This window comes from Scyliorhinus torazame, chromosome 5 (assembly GCF_047496885.1).
Source record: "Scyliorhinus torazame isolate Kashiwa2021f chromosome 5, sScyTor2.1, whole genome shotgun sequence".
Lineage (NCBI taxonomy): Eukaryota > Metazoa > Chordata > Chondrichthyes > Carcharhiniformes > Scyliorhinidae > Scyliorhinus > Scyliorhinus torazame.
In genome coordinates, this window is record NC_092711.1 from 14,110,399 (window position 1) to 14,116,398 (window position 6,000).

General features: G+C 46.6%; 1 long non-coding RNA gene and 1 gene segment (V, D, J or C); one reads left to right on the plus strand and one right to left on the minus strand.

The window, feature by feature from the left end:
• LOC140418189 (uncharacterized) overlaps window positions 1-6,000 on the plus strand; it is a 127,004-nt gene that overhangs the window by 115,382 nt on the left and 5,622 nt on the right. For 2 of the 4 annotated variants that reach the window (XR_011944814.1, XR_011944812.1), the window contains one exon: window positions 4,143-4,223. This is a non-coding gene — a long non-coding RNA (uncharacterized lncRNA). The other 2 variants (XR_011944813.1, XR_011944811.1) reach the window with 2 other exon arrangements.
• The window catches only part of LOC140418186 (T cell receptor alpha variable 41-like), a 38,364-nt gene that overhangs the window by 4,450 nt on the left and 27,914 nt on the right, over window positions 1-6,000 (minus strand).

Sequence of the window (6,000 nt, forward strand, 5' to 3'; positions counted from 1 at the left end):
GCATCTGGGCCAGTATTTATTTTGGAATTCCAGCAGTGCAGAAGGAAACCATTCAGCCCATCGAATTGGCCCAGACTTTCCAAATGTGCACTCTACTTCTATCCATTCCCGACTCTATCTCCGTAACCCCAGCTAACCTGCACACCCCTCACTCTAAGGGGGGAATTTAGCATGGCTCATCTACCTAACATGCACATCTTTGGACAGGAATGGGCAGTTTTATAACATGGTCAATACACCCAACATGCACATCTTTGCTGTTCCCCTGGACTTTGACCCAGCAACCCCAGAAGAAAGCTGATTATAGTTTGATATGGGTGTAGTGTGTGGGCTGGGGGTGGACTGTGAGGTGATAGCATTCCTTGACCATCTGCAGCCCCTCACCTTCCAGCTGGTAGTAGTCCTGGGTTTGGAAGGTCTTGTTGAGGGAGCCTTGTTGAGCCGTTTATATCTATGATGCCCAATTTTGCCTCTCCTCACCACTAAACCTACTAATGGACAACTTATGCAATTCCGATCATTCAAGACACTCAACCACTAGTAGTATTGCTTTGCATTTTCCTGGAAAAATCAACATTAAATATGAATTATAACAGGATTTCTTGGAATTTAATCAATGAGAATAATTAACTAAACTCAACCACTGGTAATGTTTTTCTCTAAAGAACAAGATTAAACAAAGAAGCATTTCTTGGGGCTGATCAATGCGAATCTGAAGAGTAACTCACCGGAGACGATTGCAGACAGGATGAAGATAATGAATCCTATCGGGAGATCCATCTGCAAGGCGTATTTGCAGGAGTTAGGACACTGCAGTAGAACTTGACTCGCCTCTTTATAGTGAGGAGCAGGCCAAGAGAGGAAGTGCAGTTATTAAACTGCCACCTAACCAGGAAGTTTAGAGCGAAGCTTGTTTAGATACCGTGCCCTGGCAGGACACAGCTAACAAGAGAGGAGGCAATGGAGGGAGCCACAGTCATTGAAAAAACAACTGAACCCTGCCTGAGACTGGTTTGGCATGGTGTATTCTGAGATAAAAATGAGAGTGAACAGATCGATACAGACCCGGATATAGTGAGAGAGGTATCAGCAGTGACAGTGTACAGTGATACCGTAAGAGAAGGGCATTCAGCAGACTTTCCTGCCACCTGGTGTCATAAATAAGAATTTCTCCTTGCTATCGAAAACTGTTCATCGAATCCATACTGTGCAGACGGAGGCCATTCGGCCCACAGAGGCTGCACCGACCCTCTGAAAGAGCAACCTACCGTCCTACTCCCACCCCCATCAAATTCCAAATGTACAATAAGGGACATTTTAGAATCATAGAATGGCTACAGTGCAGAAAGATGCCTTTGAGTTTGCACCCTATCTAGGCCCCCCCTCTTAACCCAGTAAGCCCCCCCCCCCCCCTTAACCCAGTAAGCCCATCCAACCTTTTGGCAATTTACCACGGGCAATCTATCTGACCTAGATATGTTTGGGCTGCCGGGGGAAACCGAGGCAGACATGGGGAGAAAGTGCAAACTCTACACAGACAGTGATCCAAGGCTGGAATTGAACCGTCGACACTCGTGCTGTGAGGCAGCAGTGCTAGCCACTGTGCCACCATGCAGCCCTGATGGGCACTGCAGCAAACCGGTTGTGGCCATTAAGTTTCTGTATGCCATTGAAGACAGATTGCAGTGAAAGGGCGAGATTTGCAAGAGGGCAGCCAAATTCAACCAAACACACACATATTTTATTATTGTCAGAAGGAGGCTTACATTAACGGGAAAGGCTTCTGCTCGTGTTTGCACTGATTGTATCTCTTTGTGAGTGATTTTATCTGTCACAGCTTCATTTCCACTGATATGTTTAGAGTGATGAAGCGTCTCAGTTAGTTTGGAAATTATGTGCAAAGCGATGTCATTAGTACGGTGTTTGTTTGGTGATTGTTGTTTCAAAAGTGTCACTGAGATTTGATCTACTCACACCATATTTCTAAATACAGCATTAAGATGACAGCAAAAGCACTAAATGCACCCTGAAATGCACACTGTATAAAAGTAACCAAACACATATTATTCACTGCCAAGGCACCAGAGTGGGTCGTTCGGCCCATCTTTCCCATGATGGTGCACTGAAAGGTGAATCTAATTATTCTCCCTTCTTCGCCTGCTTACTGACAACAGTCCTGCAGATTCCTCAGTTGGAAATACATGTCCAATTATCCTTTGGAAGTTTTGACATTCCTCAGCCTGGGATTGGGGGTAGTGAGTGTCAGGAATTGACTGCCCGAGTTGGTGGTGGGGAGAGAGCCTTGAAACACTTTTAAAACATACCTGGATCTGGACCGTAAATGCTGTCAGCTACTGGGCCTGACCTGTGCTGCACTGTTCTAAGTTCTAATTTCTAATTCTTAGATTGTTTCATAATTTCTCTCAAGGGGCTATGAGCGTTGTTGCCAAGGACAAAAAATGTTGCCGATTCCTAATAGCCCTTTAACTTATCCGTTTAGCCATGGCCATCCCAGGTGGCAGTGAACAGTCAACTACATTGCTGAGAGCCCGGTCACGTGTCCCCAATAGGGGGAGTTTGGTAAATGTGTGTGTGATTCAGACATTCCCCACTAGGTGGAGTTTGGTAAAGGTGTGTATGTGATTCAGACATTCCCCACTAGGTGGAGTTTGGTAAATGTGTGTATGTGATTGAGACATTCCCCACTAGTGGGAGATTGGTAAAGGTGTGTGTGTGATTGAGACATTCCCCAGTAGGGGGAGATTGGTAAAGGTGTGTGTGTGTGATTCAGACATTCCCCACTAGGTGGAGATTGGTAAAGGTGTGTGTGATTCAGACATTCCCCACTAGGGGGAGATTGGTAAAGGTGTGTGTGTGATTCAGACATTCCCCACTAGGTGGAGATTGGTAAAGGTGTGTGTGTGATTCAGACATTCCCCACTAGGGGGAGATTGGTAAAGGTGTGTATGTGTGTGATTCAGACAGTCCCCACTAGGGGGAGATTGGTAAAGGTGTGTATGTGATTCAGACATTCCCCACTAGGGGGAGATTGGTAAAGGTGTGTATGTGATTCAGACATTCCCCACTAGGGGGAGATTGGTAAATGTGTGTGTGTGATTCAGACATTCCCCACTAGGGGGAGATTGGTAAAGGTGTGTATGTGTGTGATTCAGACAGTCCCCACTAGGGGGAGATTGGTAAAGGTGTGTATGTGATTCAGACATTCCCCACTAGGGGGAGATTGGTAAATGTGTGTGTGTGATTCAGACATTCCCCACTAGGGGGAGATTGGTAAAGGTGTGTGTGTGATTCAGACATTCCCCACTAGGGGGAGATTGGTAAAGGTGTGTTTAAACATCAGATCTCCCCCCGTTGCTCAGCGAGTGCTAAGATTCTGAAATGTGTAACGTTTTCCAGCTCTAAACTGTAGCGATTGCCTAAATGCACACACACAGGGACACACACACACACACAGGGACACACACACACACACACAGGGACACACACACACACACACACACAGGGACACACACACACACACAGGGACACACACACACACACACACACAGGGACACACACACACACACAGGGACACACACACACACACACACACAGGGACACACACACACACACACAGACAGACACACGTGAGCTCCCGCTGTAAAAGCAGCAAGAGTGTTTGGAAGAAATGGATGTCTGTGGAAACTGAACATAAAGCAGCAAATCAGGATTGGCTCTACCTTCTGTAGTCGAAGATGATCAAGCTGCAATGGCCAGTTGTAGATGGTGTTCATTGGAATCTGCATTGTGGCTGAGGTGCTGAGGTGAGGGGCAAGAGAGAGAGAGACACACAGCCCTGGGATAATCCATTGAGCAGGGGTTGACAACACACCCTCCCAGTCTCTTGGTCTGGCCCAGACCTGGAGGAGGTGTGTTCAGGTGAGGGTAACCGTGAGCTGGTTGGGTATCATTAGTGGGGAGGTGGGGATTCTTTTTGTGACTCATTTGGGGTATTTAAAGAGTTGGACTCCATTTTCTCTCTCTTTACCATGTGGACTTTGTAAGTATAAGTGTCTTAGCTCTGTGTGTGTGAATGTGTGTGTGAGCATGGAGTCCCAGCTCTGATATTTTACACCCCACAGTACATTCGTGCCCTGAGATCTCTCTCCCCACCACCGAGGCTGAGCTGAGGGTGGATCAAGCCATGGAGATTATGTGGAAAGGTGAGTATGAAACTCCAATTTCTGCCTCTTTGATTCCTGCCTCATTCTGCTGTTGACTCTGTCTCTTTTCAATCCACTCTCTCTCGCTCTCTTACTGCATTCCACCCAATCTCTCTCTCCCTGTCTTTTTCCTGTTTCAATCTCTGTCTTTAATTGCATTACGATGTGCCATCTAGCTTTTCTCCACGTTGACTTTCTCACCGTCTCTGTCTCTCTCTCTGTCTCTCTCTCTGTCTTTGTCTGGCTCTCTCTCTGTCTTTGTCTCTGTCTCTCTCTCTGTTTTTGTCTCTGTCTCTCTCTCTGTCTTTCTGTCTCTGTCTCTCTCTCTGTCCTTCTTTCTCTCTCTCTGTCCTTCTTTCTCTCTCTGTCCTTCTTTCTCTCTCTCTGTCCTTCTTTCTCTCTCTCTGTCCTTCTTTCTCTCTCTCTGTCCTTCTTTCTCTCTCTCTGTCCTTCTTTCTCTCTCTCTGTCCTTCTTTCTCTCTCTCTGTCCTTCTCTCTCTGTCCTTCTTTCTCTCTCTCCTTCTTTCTCTCTCTCTGTCCTTCTTTCTCTCTCTCTGTCCTTCTTTCTCTCTCTGTGTCCTTCTTTCTCTCTGTCTTTCTCTCTCTGTCTTTCTCTCTCTCCTTTTTCTCTCTGTCTCTCTCTGTCCTTCTTTCTCTCTCTCTGTCCTTTCTCTCTCTCTGTCCTTCTTTCTCTCTGTCTTTCCTTCTCTCTCTCTCTCTCTGTCTTTCCTTCTCTCTCTCTGTCTTTCCTTCTCTCTCTCTCTGTCTTTCCTTCTCTCTCTCTGTCTTTCCTTCTCTCTCTCTGTCTTTCCTTCTCTCTCTCTGTCTTTCCTTCTCTCTCTCTCTGTCTTTCCTTCTCTCTCTCTCTGTCTTTCCTTCTCTCTCTCTCTGTCTTTCCTTCTCTCTCTCTCTCTGTCTTTCCTTCTCCCTCTCTCTCTGTCTTTCCTTCTCTCTGTCTTTCCTTCTCTCTCTCTCTGTCTTTCTTTCTCTCTCTCTCTCTCTGCCTCTCTCTCTCTCTGCCTTTCTCTCTCTCTCTGCCTTTCTCTCTCTCTCTGCCTTTCTCTCTCTCTCTGCCTTTCTCTCTCTCTGCCTTTCTCTCTCTCTGCCTTTCTCTCTCTCTGTCTTTCTCTCTCTCTGTCCTTCTCTCTCTGTCTGTCCTTCTCTCTCTGTCTGTCCTTCTCTCTCTGTCTGTCCTTCTCTCTCTGTCTGTCCTTCTCTCTCTGTCTGTCCTTCTCTCTCTGTCTTTCCTTCTCTCTCTGTCTTTCCTTCTCTCTCTGTCTTTCCTTCTCTCTCTGTCTTTCCTTCTCTCTCTGTCTTTCCTTCTCTCTCTCTCTGTCTTTCCTTCTCTCTCTCTCTCTCTGTCTTTCCTTCTCTCTCTCTCTGTCTTTCCTTCTCTCTCTCTCTCTCTGTCTTTCCTTCTCTCTCTCTCTCTGTCTTTCCTTCTCTCTCTCTCTCTGTCTTTCCTTCTCTCTCTCTCTCTCTGTCTTTCCTTCTCTCTCTCTCTCTCTGTCTTTCCTTCTTTCTCTCTCTCTCTGCCTTTCTCTCTCTCTCTGCCTTTCTCTCTCTCTGCCTTTCTCTCTCTCTGCCTTTCTCTCTCTCTGCCTTTCTCTCTCTCTGCCTTTCTCTCTCTCTGCCTTTCTCTCTCTCTGCCTTTCTCTCTCTCTGCCTTTCTCTCTCTCTGCCTTTCTCTCTCTCTGCCTTTCTCTCTCTCTGCCTTTCTCTCTCTCTGCCTTTCTCTCTCTCTGCCTTTCTCTCTCTCTGCCTTTCTCTCTCTCTG